At 50.8% G+C, this 18,712-nt stretch overlaps 1 long non-coding RNA gene across 1 annotated transcript in view; it reads left to right on the plus strand.

Annotated features, from left to right (window-relative positions):
* Nucleotides 1-3,152: 3,152 nt before the first annotated feature.
* LOC122421624 overlaps nt 3,153-18,712 on the plus strand; it is a 70,098-nt gene continuing 54,538 nt past the window's right edge. The window contains exon 1 of the long non-coding RNA XR_006263531.1: nt 3,153-3,785. This is a non-coding gene — a long non-coding RNA (uncharacterized LOC122421624). The remainder of the gene's footprint in view (nt 3,786-18,712) is intronic.

The following is an 18,712-nucleotide window of genomic DNA, read 5'->3' on the forward strand; positions in this document are numbered from 1 at the left end:
TCCAGTACTCTTGCCTGGAAAATCCCATGGATGGAGGAGCCTGGTAGGCTGCGGCCCATGGGGTCTGCTAAGAGTCGGACATGACTGAGTGACTTCACTTTTCGCTTTCATGCATTGGAGAAGGAAATGGCAACCCACTCCAGTGTTCTTGCCTGGAGAATCCAGGAATGGGGGAGCCTGGTGGGCTGACGTCTATGGGGTCACACAGAGTCGGACACGACTGAAGTGACTTGGCAGCAGCAGCAGATGGGACCAGATGCCATGATCTTAGTTTTCTGAAGGCTGAGTTTTAAGCCAGCTTCTGGAGGCTAGATGTCTGAATTAAGGTGCTGGCAGACCATGTTCTCTGATGGCTCTGGGGAAACTCCTTCTAGCTTCTGGTGTTTGCTGTCAATCCTTGGTGTTCCTTGGTCTGCAGACATATCACTCTGGTCACACGACATCTTCTCCCTGTGAATTCACAGTGTCTTCCTTCTGTTCATGTTTGTCTTCGCCCAAGTGTCCCTTTTCAATAAGGAACCCAGTCATTTTGGTTGAAGGCCCCTCAATGACCTCATTTTCACTTGATTACTTCTGTAAAGACCATTTTACAGGAAAAGATCATGTTCTGTGCTACTAAGGTTAAGATGTTAGCAGGTATTTCCAGGAGACAAGTCAACCCGTCTTCTCCTCCTTGCTCTTCAGAGGCTGACGTTTGCTTCTGCTGCTTCCTCATCTCATTACCCCTCAATTCCGACTGTAAGAGTCTCTCCCATCCTTTGCGACCAGCTCCCCCGCACACCCTTTGCACTTTGGGAGCATCTCTTGATGAACTCCATCATTGCAAGCCTGGAGTCATGATGCTTATGAGTGCGAGCAAGGGTGTCACAGGAAGATAGCTGGGCCCAAAGTGCTGACATTCAGCTTTTCTGCCTCAGGAACGCTAATTAAATAAGTAAAATTTAACCTCCCTTGGATTTTGAACTCTAGCAGCACCTGGGGAGCACAGCTATCCACTCAGGTGACAGATGCAGAAACGATGGCTGACTGAGATGTGTCTGTGGGGGTGGGCGGACTCCAGGAGTGGCATTCCAGACCTGCATCCCTGCATCACTTTCTGTCAGCTGTTATTTTCTCCTCAGTGCCAAATTCTGAGAAAAATAATTCTGATGACCTGAAGTTCACAGGGCCATGAGGGACTAGACGTATGGAGACAGTCTGATAGCAAATCCAGAGAGCAGATAGTTCTATTTGGACGTGCAAGCCTTATAATTCTTTGCTCAATTTTTAACCAAACCTAACTGGCCCACACTTCCTGGAGGCTCATTCCTGTGCTGTTTGCAGCACTTGGGGAGACAAAGGGGGAGGCTGACTTGGCTCAGTCCAACACTGTACTGTAGCCCCAGAACCAATTCTTGCGGTTGATAGCAACTGAGCAAGAAAAAAATCAAACCAGTGAATCCTCAAGAGATTTGACTCAAAGTGTAGCTATTTCCCACTTCCTCAGAGAATGCTTGCATGGTTCTGGTTGTAGACAAGAGTCCTAGGCTGCGTTCAGATCACTCACATTGGGGTGACTCTTAGCTAGGACTTGGAGGGCTGACTTCACTAATGGCTCGTGTGCCAGATACAATCATTTTCATCCTGCAAGGACCTTATGGGAAAGACATTACTGTCCCATTATAGCTTGGGGAAACTAAGGGCCAGAGAGGTTAGGCAGGCACTCCATATCCTACAGAGACCCAGAGTAGCCTGCTGGCTCCTAACTTCAAGCTGGATGTGTTTGCTCCCCCCACAAGAGCAGTTGTCCACCAAGAAGAGTGCTGGACCCAAGTGTGAGGTGTGGATCTGAATTCATGAGTGATGAGCTCAACAGAAAGCCAATCTCAGAGCCCTTGGCTCTCAGTCGAGAGCACAGGGACTCAAGAAGGAGTGCTAAGGTTGGTAATGTGGAAACTTCCACCCAGTATTGCTTCACCTTCTCTGTGCCTCTCCTTCTATAGCCTGGTGCTTGGCCTTAGATAAAAGTTTACTCTCTAGCAAAGGAAACCAAATTTAATTTATAAGCCATAGTCCAGATGTATAAGAAAAACTTCCAAAAAAATCTGCCCAATAAATCCCAGCCATCCAAAACACTCTCTGACATAAATCACAGCAAGATTCTCTATGACCCACCTCCCAGAATATTGGAAATAAAAGCAAAAATAAACAAATGGGACCTAATGAAACTTAAAAGCTTTTGCACAACAAAGGAAACTATAAGCAAGGTGAAAAGACAGCCTTCAGAATGGGAGAAAATAATAGCAAATGAAGAAACAGACAAAGGATTAATCTCAAAAATATACAAGCAACTCCTGCAGCTCAATTCCAAAAAAATAAATGACCCAATCAAAAAATGGGCCAAAGATCTAAACAGACATTTCTCCAAAGAAGACATATAGATGACTAAAAAACACATGAAAAGATGCTCAACGTCACTCATTATCAGAGAAATGCAAATCAAAACCTCAATGAGGTACCATTACACACCAGTCAGAATGGCTGCTATCCAAAAGTCTACAAGCTAAATGCTGGAGAGGATATGGAGAAAGGGAACCCTCTTACACTGTTGGTGGGAATGCAAACTAGTACAGCCACTATGGAGAACAGTGTGGAGGTTTCCTTAAAAAACTGGAAATAGAACTGCCATATGACCCAGCAAATACCACTCCTGGGCATACACACAAGGAAACCAGATCTGAAAGAGACATGTACCCCAATGTTCATCGCAGCACTGTTTATAATAGCCAGGACATGGAAGCAACCTAGATGCCCATCAGCAGATGAATGGATAAGGAAGCTGTGGTACATATACACCATGGAATATTACTCAGCCGTTAAAAAGAATTCATTTGAACCAGTTCTAATGAGGTGGATGAAACTGGAGCCCATTATACAGAGTAAAGTAAGCCAGAAAGAAAAACACCAATACAGTATACTAACACATATATATGGAATTTAGAAAGATGGCAACGATAACCCTATGTGCAAGACAGAAAAAGAGACACAGAAATACAGAACAGACTTTTGGACTCTGTGGGAGAAGGTGAGGGTGGGATGTTCTGAGAGAACAGCATCGAAACATTTATATTATCAAGTGTGAAATAAAAAAGGGGGGGGGTGCTGATAAGGAGATGGAATAACCTAGATAATCTCTAAGAGATGTCTTTCTAGCTCTGAGAAAATGTTTGTAATTCTTGATTAAATTCTTACTGAGCTCCTAAAAAAAATAAATAAATCCCAGCCATCCCAGGGGTTTTTTATCATTTTATGTATATGGAGAAAAAGGAGACAGAAATCTAAGCCTTTTTATTCTGTATTTATTGGAAAGAGCTTTTGAACTACAAGTGCTTGGGGCCCCTGGGCCCTGAAGGAAAGCAGTCCTGGATCTGAGCCACAAATGGGAGCTTCCTTCAGCTTCTCCCACCTGCAGGCTTTGGCTCCCAATTTGCACAAACCCTTCTTTGCTCTCTTCCTAATTCATCCTTTGAAGCCCAGGTTAGATGGCATGCCTGCGTGGCTCACAGGGCTTTGGAGCTCAAACTCCACCCTGGGTTGGCCTCCTGTGCCCTCCCTCCCTCCCTGCCCACGCTCCCTCTGCTGCTCGCCCTGCTGGCTCCTCATGGATCTGGGGGTACAGAGCACTCAGCAGTGTGTGTTCTGTGTGTTCTGGGAGGGAGCAAGCCCAGCTCCAGCTCATCCAGGAGGCCTGGCACTGGAAAGGATTCCAGCTCAGCCTACTGGCCAAGGTGCCAGTCACCAGAGAGGTAGAGGAGAATGGCATTGCTCTAGGGCTTGCCTGGGTGGGAGGCAGTTCTGTGGCAATAAACAAAGACAATCAGAGGAGGCAAAAGCACTGTATTAAGAGCTTACTTTAACAAGGGAGGCAACCATTGTACAAGCGTCGCAGTGACTTAAAAGGGTGGGAAGTTTTTATAGAGGAAGAAGGGAAGGCCCTGTTGGCACAGGGAGGCTGTAAGTGGCCTAACTAGAGGCAATCGTATGTGATCGGTTAGTGGTGCATGTTTGGCTTTTTCTAGCTGGTCTTAAATTGGAAGCTAAGACAAAAATTAGAGAGGCTGTCAGTTATGAGCCAAGTTCTGGTTAGTTTGGGCCAACTGTTACAGGGGTGATTGGCTTCCTGGACTGGTTGCTAGAAATAGTGTTCTGACTAGAAGTCTGACTCGTAGGTAAAGGGCTGGCTTCCTGGATGGGTTACTATAGATGACATGTTTGTTTTCTGGGCCGCTTGCTGCATTATGGGTCAGAACTCTATTTTTACCCATGCTGTAGTGATCGTCCATTTGCATGTTCAGTCTCACCCAGGGCCTACTTTACGCCAGGGCACAAGGATAGGCTGATGCCCCTGCCGTCAGGATCCTGATCCCAGCCAAGGAGCCTGTGGGCTCTCAAGCAGATCACAGAGGCCCAGGGCAATAGGGTGAGACTCGTGGGCAGTGTGGAGAATGAATGGCCTGGGACCCAGGATGCCAGCTGGTCTGTTGGCTTGGGGTGGGAGGGAAGGAGGAGACATGGTCCCAAGGAGGGGCTTCTACAGGCCCCTCCGCATAGTTCCAGCTCCACTCACTTCTGGCTCCTGGTCAGTCTTCGGGGAGGGCACAAATGTGGGTGCTGCTCTCCCATGGGTGGTCTTCATTTTAGAGCAGTGTTGTAGGACAGGGTTCCCAGGAGAGGATGGGGAAGGGCTTCTCATGCAGTTCAAACAACTGCCACACACACCCCCACCCCCAGCCCTTTTTTCTCTGAGTGGATCCCCACTGCCTCTGTCTGCCCAGCATCCAGCCCCGATAAAGAAGTTGGACTTCGTTTTTAAGTTTTGCCCTGTGCAGAGTGAGAGAGGCTACCGACCTCTGTGGATTCATGAGAGGATGTGGAATGAACACTTGGCCAACCAGTGCTTTACACTCCTCGGGGGGCAGCATGTGACTCAAGGCCCTCCAACCGGAACTAACCCTGGTAACTACGTAGGCTTACTGGGCGAGGTTACCTGTGCTTATTGGTACCACTAAGCTTGTAGGATATAAACCTGGGGCTGCTACAGTCAAAAGAGGAAATTGTGCTTGGAAATGAGTGAACATGTAGAAAAATAGAATCAAGAGATGGTAACAGTAAAACTGGATTGAGATTTGTCTGAAAGTCCTGGTCCTGGACTTTTAAATTTAGTTAAGTTTAGTTCTTTTTAGTTTAAAGCATTTTGAGTTGATTTTCTTTAGTTTTCCACCATAAGAGTTGTGATTAACTTGTTTTCCTTTGGGGGAACAACAGCACGGCATTTACCCTTCATCTCATCTGGGGTGTGTACCTCAGACTCTATTAGTGCCTGTCTTATTCTTTTCTCTCTCTTTCTGCAATACTTGCTGGTGGGCAATGAGTTCCTACATGTTCATCTGGGAAAAGGTTTAACTAAATAAACTAGATGTTCTTCCCACTCAATCTAAGAGTTTTATCAATATTGATAAGTGGGGACTTCCCTGGCAATCCAGTGGTTAAGACTCTGCTCTTCCATTGCAGGGGGCAGAGGTTCAATCCCTGGTCAGGGAACTAAGATCCTGCATGCTGTGCATAGCCTAGCCTAAGACATAACATAAATAAAGATTGAAAGTTTCTTAAACAATCTATATGTAAACCCAACTATGTGATGAAATTCAGATGAAATGACCTTTAACAATCCCACATGGTGAAAGCTGACCTTCACCCAGTGCAGGTACTGCTTTAAACACTTCCATCTCTTATTCTTAAGCCCAACAGCACTGAGGGGCAGGGGTTCCCTTCCTCTTCTTGCTGAAGTTTAACAACTTGCTTGAGGCTGCACAACTTGTGTGTAGTGATACACGGACCCAGACTGGACGAGTCTCAGCTCCTAACCGCCGACTAGGGGCCTGGCGTGTATGGTGTTTTCTCTGTCCGCTTTCCCTGCCCATCCAGGGGAAAGCAGCTGCCTGAGCGCCAACCTCTCCAACCCTCTTCCTACTGCCAAACACTGGGACCTGGGCCTTGATGGGAGGGGACAGGTGCAGAGCAGCGCGGTTTAGGGGCAGGAAAGCAGAAGAGCGTATGACATGAGCTCAGCGGGAGAGTCTGTGCAGGGGAGAGGGGCTCTCTCTAGGGGATATCAGAACTGTGGGAGATTGGGGAAGAGATGGGTCATGTCAGCGTGTGTGTGTGTGTGTGTGTGTGTGTGTTATGGATTGAAATTCCTTTTATATGATTTTGGGGGAAGGACATTAACGACTTAATTATTAGTAGTAGTCATTTAACAAATTATTTATTTATTTTACTTGGAGGCTAATTGCTTTACAATATTGTGGTAGTTTTTGTCCATGTGTGCATGGACATGAGTCAGCCATGAGTGTACATGTATCCCCCACGCTGAACCCCCCTCCCAGCTCCCTCCCCATCCCATCCCTCAGGGTTGTCCCAGGGCACTGGCCCTGAGCGCCCTGTCTCATGCATCAAACCTGGGCTGGTGATCTAACCAAGACTGTGTGTGTCTATACAAAGATTGGACCACAAGGTTGGGAAGATATAGGGTCTGATTACCTGTTCTTCCATTTCTCTATACATCCAGTTTTACAGCCTCAGTAAGTTAGTGTGAGCATTCACCCAGCAAGCCGCAGAGAACACTGCCGGGGGATAAGTGTGGAGAGATGGTTAAGAGGCCCACATGTGGAGCCAGAAGGTCAAGTCAGTCTATCTGGAGCTTTGGTGGGAATGAGAGGTGGACAGACTGCTTGAAGGTCCACTCTGGCTTGGGTGGGGGTCAGCTTTAGCAGCTTCAGGAGGGCTGAGGCTCCCTCTTGGCTTTTGGCTGTTTCCCTGCCCATCAGAGGTCAGGGTCTACCTAGCATGTGTGTTGTGCAATGCTTTGAGGCCACCTTGGCTCCAGGTGTAAGTGAATATCAGTCATTTCTGTAGATTGTGCTGTCAGGCAGTGTTTCCTGCTTTTGAGGACAATGTTCTGTGCTCTCCTGGAGCGATTACGCTAGTGGCTCTTCTGATGGATAATGCCAACTCTGCAGTCCAAGCCGAGGTCACTTGGCACTCTGTCTCCTGGATGTGAAAGGAAATGGTTCCACACTGATGGTTAGAAAAACAATAGGTGTCCAAATGGGTCTGACTGCAGAGGTTGGCTGTGTTTTCAGCAGAGTCCAGGCTCCTGGATGTCCCAGGTATGATAGGTTCAAGGCAGTGGCAGTTACAGTCTTCAGGGCACAGGTGTTCAGCGAACACTTGCTGACTTGAACTGAAGGGGAGCTTTGTGGTTTAGCTCCCTAAAATGATGTTTAAATGACCGCAGCCTCCAAGGCAAAGTGGTAGAAGCTGAGATCATGAGCCAGGGCCCCACACAGGTGTTGTTTGAAATTGATGGCATACGTGTTGCTGCCACTGGGAGCTAGAGCTCAGAGGGATCTAGAGAGGACCTGTGTGGCTCTGCACCTCCACTTTCTTATCTGTAAAGTGGGATGCTAGGAGTACCTCTCTTATGGGGCAGCTGCAAGAAGCCAGGGAAGGGAGGCAGTGTGCTCAGAATCTGCATGGTGTCCAGAAGCAAGCAGGCTGTGACTCTGGGTTTCCTCTTCCAGTTCTAAGAACTCCAACTGGTGCTTTCCCAACTACAGCTTGTGTTATAGTGTGCTCTGGCAGAACCCCACTAATGGCTTCACTTTGTTCCTGGGCAGGAAGAGGAAACGGCCACTTGAGTGGAGCAATCTTTGTGCTCATTTGGAGCAAGATCCCTGCTCTGCATGCTCATTTCCCAATACATTTGCTGCCGTTATTGTTGTTCAGTCACTAAGTCGTGTCCGACTCCTTGGGACCCCATGGACTGCAGCATGCCAGGCTCCCCTATCCTCTATCTCCCAGAGTTTGCTCGAATTCATGTCCTTTGAGTTGGTGATGCCGTCCTGTCCACAGGGTTCTCCAGGCAAGACTACTGGAATGGGTTGCCATGCCTCCCCTAGTGGACCATGTTTTGTCAGAACTCTTCACTATTTTAAGTGGCCCTACATGGCATGGCTCATCACTTCACTGAATCACACAAGGCTTTTCGCCACAACGAGGCTGTGATACATGAAGGGACACTGGCTACTCCTACCCACCAAATAGCCCTCCTCCTGTTCTCACATCCTTTCCTGCTAATTCCATTTTTCTCTGTTTTGTCTTCTCTGATGCTTCAAAGTACCATGAACCAGGCCACACAGATATAAGCAGCACTCCAGAGAACAAGGGCCTCTCCAGCTCCTGACAAAGGCGATGCGTGATTCCCAGCAGTGGGGCAGCTGCTCTGAGACACGCTGTCACTGGTTGCCCCGTGTGAGCTGTGGGCACAGTGACGGGGCTGTGAGCTAGAGAGGCTGGGCCCACGGCCTGGAACTGGGGCCCCAGGAAGCCTCTCCTGCTGTCCAGCTGGCCACTGGCCTGGCCTGGCTGGGGTGGCATCGGCTCTGTCTGAGGTCACGTTAAAGCACAAGGAAAGGGTTCTGTTTCAAAGGAAGGAATCAGGAGCACTCTGCATGCAACCAGGGGCCCTGGAAGAGCAAGGCTGGGATAACCCAGGAAGCTGGCATACAGGAGAGTCAGGACAGCAGGACCAAAGGTGTGGAGGTGGACCTGTGAGATAGGGGGGAGGGGAGATGGAGGGAAAAGGACATCCTTGTGTACCCAGGGGCCAGGCGTTGATTCAGCATTTTTGTAGAGATTTCATAATAGTTCTGGGGAGCAGGTATTTTTCCCTAGCCTAATTGAGGTATGATTGGCAAATAAAGATTGTTTTTATTTAAGGTATACAACATGATGTTCTGATATATGTTGTGAAATGATCACCGCAATCAAGCTAATTAACATATCCATCACATCACATAGTTACCATTTCGTGTGTGTGTGGTCAGGACACCTATCTCAGCAGATTTCCAGTAAGCAATACATCACCATTAGCTGTCACAGTTTGCATGTGAGGACCTATGCAGAGAGGAGCTCAGAGAGCTAAACCTGCTGCCAAGGGCGCCCCACCAGACCACGAGTGTCTGATTCCATAGAGCCCTCCCCTGACTCACGTGCAACTTTGGCCAGGATGCTGCTTTCCTCATCCCTTCTTGGAGGAAAGGCCCTTTTGCTCCGGTTTACATACAGACAGTTGGGTTTTCTGTCAAATTCGTCCTAGACCCGGGAGAGCCTGTAGCCTGCAAGCTCATCCTCAGTTATACCAACATGTTTCTTTCTCGCTCTCATAAATTGCCCTCAGTAGAACAGGGCCTTTCTTTCTGATCTAAACCCTGCTGCTCTATTGATTACTATAATTCAGCCCTAATTGGACTTCTGCAAAGCCACAAGCTCAGACAGCGGGCTTCTTAGTGGTGCAGCATCCATTATTAATGTGCCAGTGCTGGCCTTTCCCCCACTGCCTGCCTTCACCTCAGGAGCTCTGGAAAACAGCCTGCTGAGTAATGTGGCTTCCCTGTGAATTCACCTCTTCAGGATATTTGTTTCCTCTTGAAGGAGAAGAGGGATGCAAACCACACAACTAGCAAACAGCTCTTTAATTGCCTCTCTGCTGGCCCAAAGAATGGTCTGGGCTAGGGAGGATGCTCAAACCCTCTCAAATCTAAGATATTGAGCTCTGTAAGTGGCAGAGTTGCAAGGGAGCCTTGGACAGGCCTGTGAGTCAGCCAGGTTCAAGAAGCCAGTAGGACAGACCCAGAATCTGTACCTGGTCCCTGTTGGGTTGGCCAAAGGAGAAAGGTCACAATGGGCCAAACATGTAACACAACCAACTTGAGGCAGAGAGGAACCACGTTCTGTGGGCAGAAACAGAACAGACTCATTATCAAGACAGATCTGGGAAGCTCACTTCCCAATGAGATCTTGGAGACAAGTGAAGTGTTTCATGGCCCCCCAGGAGTGCAAATGCCAGGATGTATGTCTGACAGACCCTGCTTGGCACCTCACCCAGGTACTGGTTCTGGTTAGACAGCTGTGGGCTGAGCCTGTCCATGTGGAGGCAGGCGGCAGTGCAATGTGAGAGTTGGGTTACTGGGGTTCAGCTGCTTCAGAGATTCAAGAAGGGCCACACTTCTTGTGCCTCCGAAGGCTGGGGCTCCTTCCCTGCCCACCAGAAGTGAAGTCAGGGGGCCACTGTGGATCTGGTTGGGTGGGGGCTTCAGGGAAGCTGCGTGAGTTGCTCAGATACTGAGAGGAACAGGGACAGGCTGGGATCAGACCGAGCCCAGCTCATACTCTGGGGGCTGTTTGTTCTACAGACTATACACCCACTCTCCCCTAATACTGGCAGTCAGAAGACAGAGCAACCACTCTTCATTCTGCACCTCTCAGTCACTTGACAAACCTTGATTTCTGGCATGGGCTTCCTGGGTGGCAGAGTGGTAAAGAATCCACCGGCCAGTGCAGAAGACACAAGAAGACATGAGTTTGATTCCTGGGTCAGGAAGATCCCCTTAAGTATGAAATGGCAACCCACTTCCACATTTTTGATTGGGAAATTCCGAGGAGGGAGGTGCCTGGTGGGTTCAATGTATGGGGTCCCAAAGAGTTGGACACCATTGAGCGACTGAGCACACACACATGCAATGTCTGGCATTCTCTGGCAGATTCTGGGGAAATAACAACAGGTAACATTGACAACATGCGCCCTCCTGTAGTTTGCATGAGAGTGGGAAAGACAGATGCTGAAAGTCATCAAACAGACAGACGAGGGCTTCTACAGTGCGAGGGCTGTAGAAGGAAGATGACTAACCGGGGATTGTGCCAAGGGCCTGGAGGGCAGGTCTCCCCTAAACTCGTCTCACATCTTCAGGCATCTTGAGCAGGGCTAGCCCCAGCCTTCCACCCTCAGTGCCGCCCTTATGCGGGCTTGTTGCAGAGTCTGGCCCTCGCTGGCATTCCTGCAGTTTGCTCTCCTTGGGAGGGTGGAGCAAGCGGTCAGAAGGGCCCTGCGGAGGTCCCTTTCCTTCACTAAGCTGGCACAGGGCTCTCTCATTCCCTCGCACGCCGCGCGTCCTGGGCTTGTTTTGCAGTGCACACAGGAGCTCCTTGGGAATGCAGTCTGTGCAGGCGGCCTCTGCCTTTCTTCAGTGCCCAAGAAGTACTTAGTAAGTGGAGCCGCGATGAGGGGACACTGGTGCAAAGAGAGGCTGGGGGTGTGAAACCCTGTCTCTGCAAAACACTGCCTGCCAAGATGAATAGCTATCCTCGCCCCTTCCCAGGGGCTGTGAACCGCTGCGTGCCCCCTGCCGCAGGCGGCCTCAGACCCTCCCACCTGCTGGCGTGCCTCTGCTAGGAGCCAGGACAGCTGTCTGCACTCTCTTCTCAATCTACCCAGCTGCGGCCCTGGCCGCTCTGGCAGGACCTGTCGGCAGCTGAGTTCTTTACACCTTTCTCTTCTGCCTCCCTGTTCCTTCTCCTGGAGTGAATGTCTGCCCGGGTCAAAATGCAGATCTCAATCTCAGGGCCACAAGTGTGGGGCAGGGGGCTTCTGTTGATTTCTGGAGAGTGAGGGGTGGTGTGCCCCTCCTGCCTCTTGCATGGGCCCGAGTTTTGCTATCAATCAGCTTCCTTCTTTATCTTTGCATAGTAGTCCCGATTGTCATGTCAGGTCAAAATCTCCAATTCTCTGTTAGAAAAATGAGCTTCACCTCCCTTCTAGTTTTGTTTCTCTTGGGGAGGGGCACAGGGCAGAACTGGGAAGAAGTGAGCCCTCTCTCCCAGTCTCCCCACCCCTGGGACCCCCCCCACCTTCCCTGCCTTCCTGCTGACCAGTTGCCTCCCCAGCCTTCCCCGCCACCTCCACCTTCCGTGCTGGAGGCCTCCACCCTCTGCGCTCCTCACTCACGTTGGTACCGAACCCCAGGCCTGTCCGTCCTGCCTCTCACCGTCTTGCTGTCAGTGGGGCGGAGGCCACTGGCCGCTAGCATAAGCCATGGGACACGGTCCCCGGTACCACGCCCCAGCCAGGGAGCTGCCAGCCGTGTGTACTTAGGCAGTTCTGTTGGCCTCCCCGTGCCTCTGTTTACCCATCTGGAAAGCAGGGTAACTCAAGAGGTGGTGAGGCTGAGGAGGTGAGGCAGAGCCTGGCGAGTGTGGGTGCCACATGGGGTCACTGGCCTGTCCTGCGCCCTCTGTTTCTGTCTCCGCTGCCCCGCCCTCGCTCAGGCTCCTCTCCTTTGCCTGGACCATCTCTGAGCCTCCCAACAGATCATCTCCCACGTCACATCCATCCCCTTCACCTGGACATTTTCCTTGCCACTTCCAGAGAGCTTGTCTTCCTACCACTTGAGACCTACTGCCAGCTCCCACTGCCTGCAGGACAAAACCTCAGTCCCACATCCAGGGTCCCGCACCTCTCCCCAGCTCCCCGTGCACACTGCCCTGACCCCAGAGAGCCTCCCAAAATGCTGGGCTCCAGGGTGACCCTAGCTTGCCTCGGCATCGTCTGTGCGGAAGCCAGTGTCTGGCTCTTGGCTTCTGTGGGTAAATACTGTGTGATGAGTAAAAGGCACTTTCCTTTAAGTGTCACTGAGTGAACAAACTAGATGAAATCTATGTACTTTGGAGGCAAAAAAACAAAACAACAACAACAGAAAAAAAAAAAACCCCAAAAAACTGCAATATTTTTGATGCCAGAAAGATTTTTCTACCTGAGCAGTTTGGAAATCTCACAGGGCTGCCTGCTCACTCTCTTCCACAGGACTTGCCCTTTTGTGACCTGCCTCTCAGGCTGTTCTCATTCTCAGAATGCGCTTCCTTTTGTCTGCAGGTGAACATCTAGGCCCCTCTGAGGCCATCACCTCCTCTCTGAAGGCTGTTCTGTTTCCACAGGCCTCCACACAAACCTGTGCATGACGCCACATTTGAGGGACAGGACTTTGCAATGACTGAACACCATCTGAAGCCACTTTGTCTCCATTTAAGACTAGGTTCCACTCCCTACCAGCTGTGTGAGTTTCTTAACCTCTGTTTGTCTGTCCTCCACGTTAGTAATGCAGGCCTTACGTCACAGGTGTTCTCAGAGGACTAAGTCTGTTCATAGATTTAATATGCTTGTTTCTGTTCCTGGCATATTAGTGCTATTTAAGCTTTTGCCATGTTATTTAAATAAGGTGTTTTTTGTGTCTCTTTCCAGAAGGCTGAGACAGTTTGAGTGGCCAGGTCTGTTTGGCAGCAGGCTCTCTGCCTCTCTGCTCCTAGGATGGAGCTGTGTACAGTAAGCTTTGGGAGAGTGTTGGCTGGAGATGCAGAGAAAGGTCCAGACTCAGGTGCCACCAGCCCTGGGGAGAGCTGGGCCCAGGCTTTGCTTCTGGGACCTGGTCTTGATCTCAGGTTCGGTGTGTGGACATCACACGCGGCCCCAGGAGGAGCTGCCCAGGATCTGGGCTTCTTGCCAGTGTGGACACTGAAAGCTGCTTCCAGTCTGATGAAGAAATCTTACCCAAGCACCCTGGGGCTCTGCTGGGGACACTCATCCCCTTTAGGACAAGGTCACCAAAGTGTGTGAGGTGGCCTGCACGGTGCCCAGGGCTTGCGAAGGCCGTCTCTCACCGTCCGTTGCCCTGTGAGGACCCCCAGCTTCTCCCCCTCACCCCCCTCCCCCCCTAGGCAGTGGACACCCGTGTTTCCTTCGGAGGAGGAAGGCTCGATCCCAGGGCCTCCAGGGTCCATACCCTGTGGCGGAATTTGTCCACCTGCACTCAGAAACCAGGGAGGAACTGCGGAGGGTAAGGGGCTGCTTTCCACCTTTCCAAGCACGTCTCTGAGCTCGCTCCAGGGAATCAGGGGCACAGTGGCTGGGGGCCGCGGCTCAGGCTCTGCAGGAGACAGGCGAGCAAGTGAGGGGCTGGGAAGGACGGCAGGACCTGGGGACCCTCGGGTCACAGTGGCGGGAGGGGCCACCTCAGGCACACACTCCTGACTCACACGCCTCCTCGGGAGGGAGCGGGTCTGGGCCTCTGCTCCCCTTCTGGGCTGAGCAAGCGGGAGTCCGCTCTGTGCAGACAGGGCGAGTCTGGGTGAGCAAAGATGTGGGGCCAGTGCCCAGCAAGGGGATCCGATGTCCCCGTTAAGTGGGGGAATCTGGCAAAGCAGAAGGAACCCCTCTGACAGCTATGCAGATGGTGAGGGACAGGGAGACATGCCCAGAAGCCCCTGGAATGTCTGTGCCAAGCCCTCTCCAGCAGAGGGAGGGAGAGAGGGAGGGAGTGAAGTCGCTCAGTCGTGTCTGACTCTTTGCAACCCCATGGACTGTAGCCTACCAGGCTCCTCAGTCCATGGAATTTTCCAGGCAAGAGTACTGGAGTGGGTTGCCGTTTCCTTCTCCAGCAGAGGGGGCTCAGGGCCAAGCTTTCATATGTGCTGCTGCCTGTCCTCTCCGCTGTTTCCTCTGGAATTTGGAGTGAGAAACCCTTCCTGTGAGAGCCATTCCCGTACATGCTGGGACACTCGGCGTCCCTGAAGCCGGTCCACTCCTTCCTGCCCCCAGAGTCACTGGCACAGCCACAAACATTTCACGGACATCTGTTTTCCTTTGTCCCCCAAGACAAGAGCAGCACGGGTCACGGGCTCTGCCGATGACTGCACACCCCCCTCACCCTCCACCCCAGGACAGCTTCTGAAAGGCAAGGGGTGGCATCACCAGCATTGCCGCAGAAGGCGGGGGCCCATTGTTCCAGGAGAGACGCCAGCTCCTGGCTCCTGCATCAGGCCCACCTGCAACCTCCCTTTCCCTGCACCCCCAGCGGGACAGCGGACAGTGGTGGGTCCTGGCAGGTGGCAGGGTTGGCCGGGCCAGCACCCCATCTCATGGCCACAGCAGGCAATGATCCTGACCCAGGGTCTCAGAGCCCAGCCGCCACTGTGGTCCCTGGGAGGGCGTCCCCATCCTGAGCTTCTTTCTTGCAGTTAGTGTGACTGCTTGGACACCTTCCAGTCCTTTACCTGGGCTCCTTTAACTTCCTCAGTTTGGACAGAAATGCACAGATGCTCTTCTGTGTGATGCCTTGGCCATCAGTCACGAGGTGATTGCGGTCTTCATCTTGTTGTGCTTCCGGGGCCCAGGAGAGCAGAGCCTCAGGGGAGACAGAGCATCAGAGGCTGGCCACTCCCTCCATTCCTCTGCTCCCCTGGAGCCTCCTCCCACATACGCTGCCCTCCACAGGACAGGCCCATCCCAGTCCCCTCCATCCTCCACTCCTGGCTTTACTTACCGGATGAATTCTCAGCCCTGTACCACCGCCAGCTCCCAGCATTCACGTCAGCATCCCCACTCCTGCTCCCAGCCTCCCAGCATTGCCCTGGGGCCCAGGACATCGAGTTGCTCCGAGGATACCCTCCTAGGTCCTCCGTCCCCTACCAGCTGTCTTTCTCCCTCTTTCTATGAGTTTGTGGGACTCTGACTCCCCTCCCATATACTCCCTCTTCTTACAGTAGAGGTGAGGTGGGGATGGTATCACACGGTGGGTGGAGGGCCCAGGCTGAGACCATCACTGCAGGGTTGGAAGGCAGAAAGGAATCATCCTGAAGCCTTGAGATGGCCCCATTTTCCAGAGAGCAGGGAGAAGTTAGGGCAGAGTGGTCCTGGAGCAGAGAGAAAGGAGAGACAGAACTGGAATCATCACATGTAAAATAATCTCATGTAAAAGTCATTAGAACTCTATATCCAAAGCACTCCTGGAGTCAGTCCTGCTTCAAGCCCAGGGCTTTTAGTAACACAAACAACTCTTCTCTTTTGTTTGTAAACTTTCCTTTTCTTTGTAAGCCTGCTTAGAGTGACATTGACTGGGGGATCACAGAAATCTTTGAGTAATAAAAGCAGTTTCTAAATGCTGGTCTTCAACTCACTTATTTTCTGCAGCATACAGGGTGAGGGTAGTCAAAAATGTTGCACTGCTGGGTTGGGAGATACTAACTGGAAGGAAACGTGACCTCTCTCCACTCATGACCTCCCCTCCCCTTTCAGTGTCTATGCGGAAGTCTCCATAAATGGGAAGAGGTGATGTTCTCCCAACTCCCAATCTTATAACAGGTGGCAGAGAAGGCTTTTCCATAGTCTCTTTAAGAAGCTGTGACATGAACAACATTTCTCTAAAGGGGAAAGCAAAGTATCGGAGAGCTTTGCTAATGTTGGTTACACACCCAGGTCTGAAGGCAGGTCACAGAAGCTGACACTCCAGCCCTACCACTGCCTGGACCTTTGACCGTCCCAGAGTCCTATGACTTTGTGTAAAATGGGGATGGCGGCAGAACTTAACCTGCAGCGTAGTTTCCAGAATCAAATGAGTTGGCATATAGGAGGCATTTAGCCCATTCCTGGCATGTCTTTCCCCGGCTGCCACCTTATGGGGACTTGACCCAGAGACCCTTACACCCACGACCTCTGTCCACAAACTTGGTGCCAGATTCTGTGCTAGACACAGACCCCACCCAGTCTCATGGGGCTCTAAACCAAACCAGATGGTTTAGGAAACCACATGGTGTGTACCGTGCAGCGAGGCAGACAAACTGCGTCAGCCGGGGTCATTGTGAGTGACGCCCTTCAGGGTATGCCATGGGGGCTGGCTTAGTCAGAAGGACTGGACCCCAGGGCGTGAGGGAGAAAAAGAGCTGAGTGGACCAGGGCGTGGGTGTGGTGTTGGGGGAAGTGATGGGCAGCCTGCTAGATCAGTGGGTGGGTGTCTGTGTGTCCAGAGAATGCCCCTGGATGTTGGTTGCAGATGAGATTCAAGGGTTTTGTTGGTTTGTTTTAATTTTAAAACATCTTTTTTGCTGATATAAAAGTTACAGTGAAACACTTTGGGAAATTAAAAATGAAAGCGACCGTGAAAAACAAATAGTGAATGGTCCTACAACTGACCAGAATTTTAGACCTCTTACTTCTAGAGTTGTGCATCTATGCCGTCAGTGACTAGGGAGGGGTGCAGGTCCTTCACCATGAAGGATCCACCCCGCTTGTCAGGGAGCAAAATGAACTTGAAACTGAGGTTCTTCAAGCTCCTCTCTGAGTCAGGACCAGCTTCCCCTCCTACACGTACCCCGAAAAGCCTCCTCTCTTCATCTGCCTTCCTCCTTCTTCAGTTCTCACATCAAACCTTGGCCTCCTTGTATTTCCACCTTCATCTGAGTGAAACATCTGTGAGACTGACACAGCTTTCTCTTGCTAATTCATATTCTTTTTTCTCCCAAAGACTCCTCCCATTAAGGGTGGATGGAGCAAGACATTGGGGGTGAAGGGGACCTAACTCCCATTTTCTCCCACTGGTTGGACAAGAATACATGGGGGGGGGAGGAGCAGAGAACTGTGGGCCTCTCCCCTCCCCATTCCCCTCCCTCTCAGAATGCTGAGATGTCAGTTGGGGACCTCCACAGTTGTCAGGATAGAATAGGGGCCACTGAAACTTGATTGGGTGCCATTTGGGACCGCTTCACCTAGATGAATCCTGGTGGGATTCCAGTGTATCCTGGAGGCCCCTCTGCTCCGCATCACTTCACCTGCTGACTCTGCAGGTTCTGGCAGGTGCTGGCAGAGTCACTGAATTCTGATCACCACCTCGGCAAGTGGCCTCTCTTGCATGTGACAGGCTCTTGCTGCAGCAGCCTTCCCACTACTCTCTGGCAGGCAGAAGTTTGCAGTGTTTCTACCCCGGGGCTCTTCCATTTCCGGAGTGTCCAACACTAATACATGCTTTCCCCATTTATATATACCAGCAGGAAAGTGAAAGTTGGTGAGATATATAGGCTCAAATCTCTGTGTTACAAAGAAACTTTACAATTTTCTGTAAAAAGAAAAATCAATATTTTATTAATGGTACCTTTAAAGATAAAGTAAATGAACAAAGCCTACCTTTACCATATTGTAGCAGTCATACTCTATAGACCCCATCACTCGCCTAAAGCTCTGAGGACCTCTTGGAGAGTTTGACAGTCACTTCTCTGTCTTGCCAGTCCTGCTAAGAGGGGCTGTGGATTGATCCTCTTGACTGGGTGTGTTAATGGCTACCCCTCAAGCCTCTTTCTTGATGGACCCCTTAGGAAGTTAGCCAATCCACCCCTCTGTGCATGTGGCCAACCCAGCCCCTCTTTGTGTACTGTACTCATCTTGCCGAGAGAAGTCCTTTCTAAAGACCGAGAAACTCTGGTTTAGCTCAGATGGTTATCTGCTTTCTCCTGGGCATGTGGCAAAGGTTAAGGTTTGGAAAATCATTGAGTTATTTGGCCTATAATAAAATCTGGATGCTGTCAGTTCTCTTGGAGGTATTTATTTATTACAGGAAATCTTCGGACCTCAAGCAACAATCTGTGTGCACTGACACCACCTCTGTGAGCATCTTTATAGCTCACTTAGCATGTGCTCTGTGCTGTGCTTATTTGCTCAGTCATGTCTGACTCTCTGTGACCCCATGGACTGTAGCCCGGCAGGCTCTTCTGTCCATGCCGATTCTTCAGGCGAGGATACTGGAGTGGGTTGCCATGCCCTCCTCCAGGGGATCTTCCTAACCCAGGGACTGAACCCAGGTCTCCAGCTTTGCAGGCGGATTCTTTACTATCTGAGCCACCAGGGAAGCCCAAGAATACTGGAGTGGGTAGCCTATCCCTTCTCCAGGGGATCTTCTTGACCCAGGAATTGAACCAGGTTCTCCTCCATTGCAGGCAGATTCTTCACCAATTGAGC

Source organism: Cervus canadensis, chromosome 18 (assembly GCF_019320065.1).
Source record: "Cervus canadensis isolate Bull #8, Minnesota chromosome 18, ASM1932006v1, whole genome shotgun sequence".
NCBI classification, from domain to species: domain Eukaryota; kingdom Metazoa; phylum Chordata; class Mammalia; order Artiodactyla; family Cervidae; genus Cervus; species Cervus canadensis.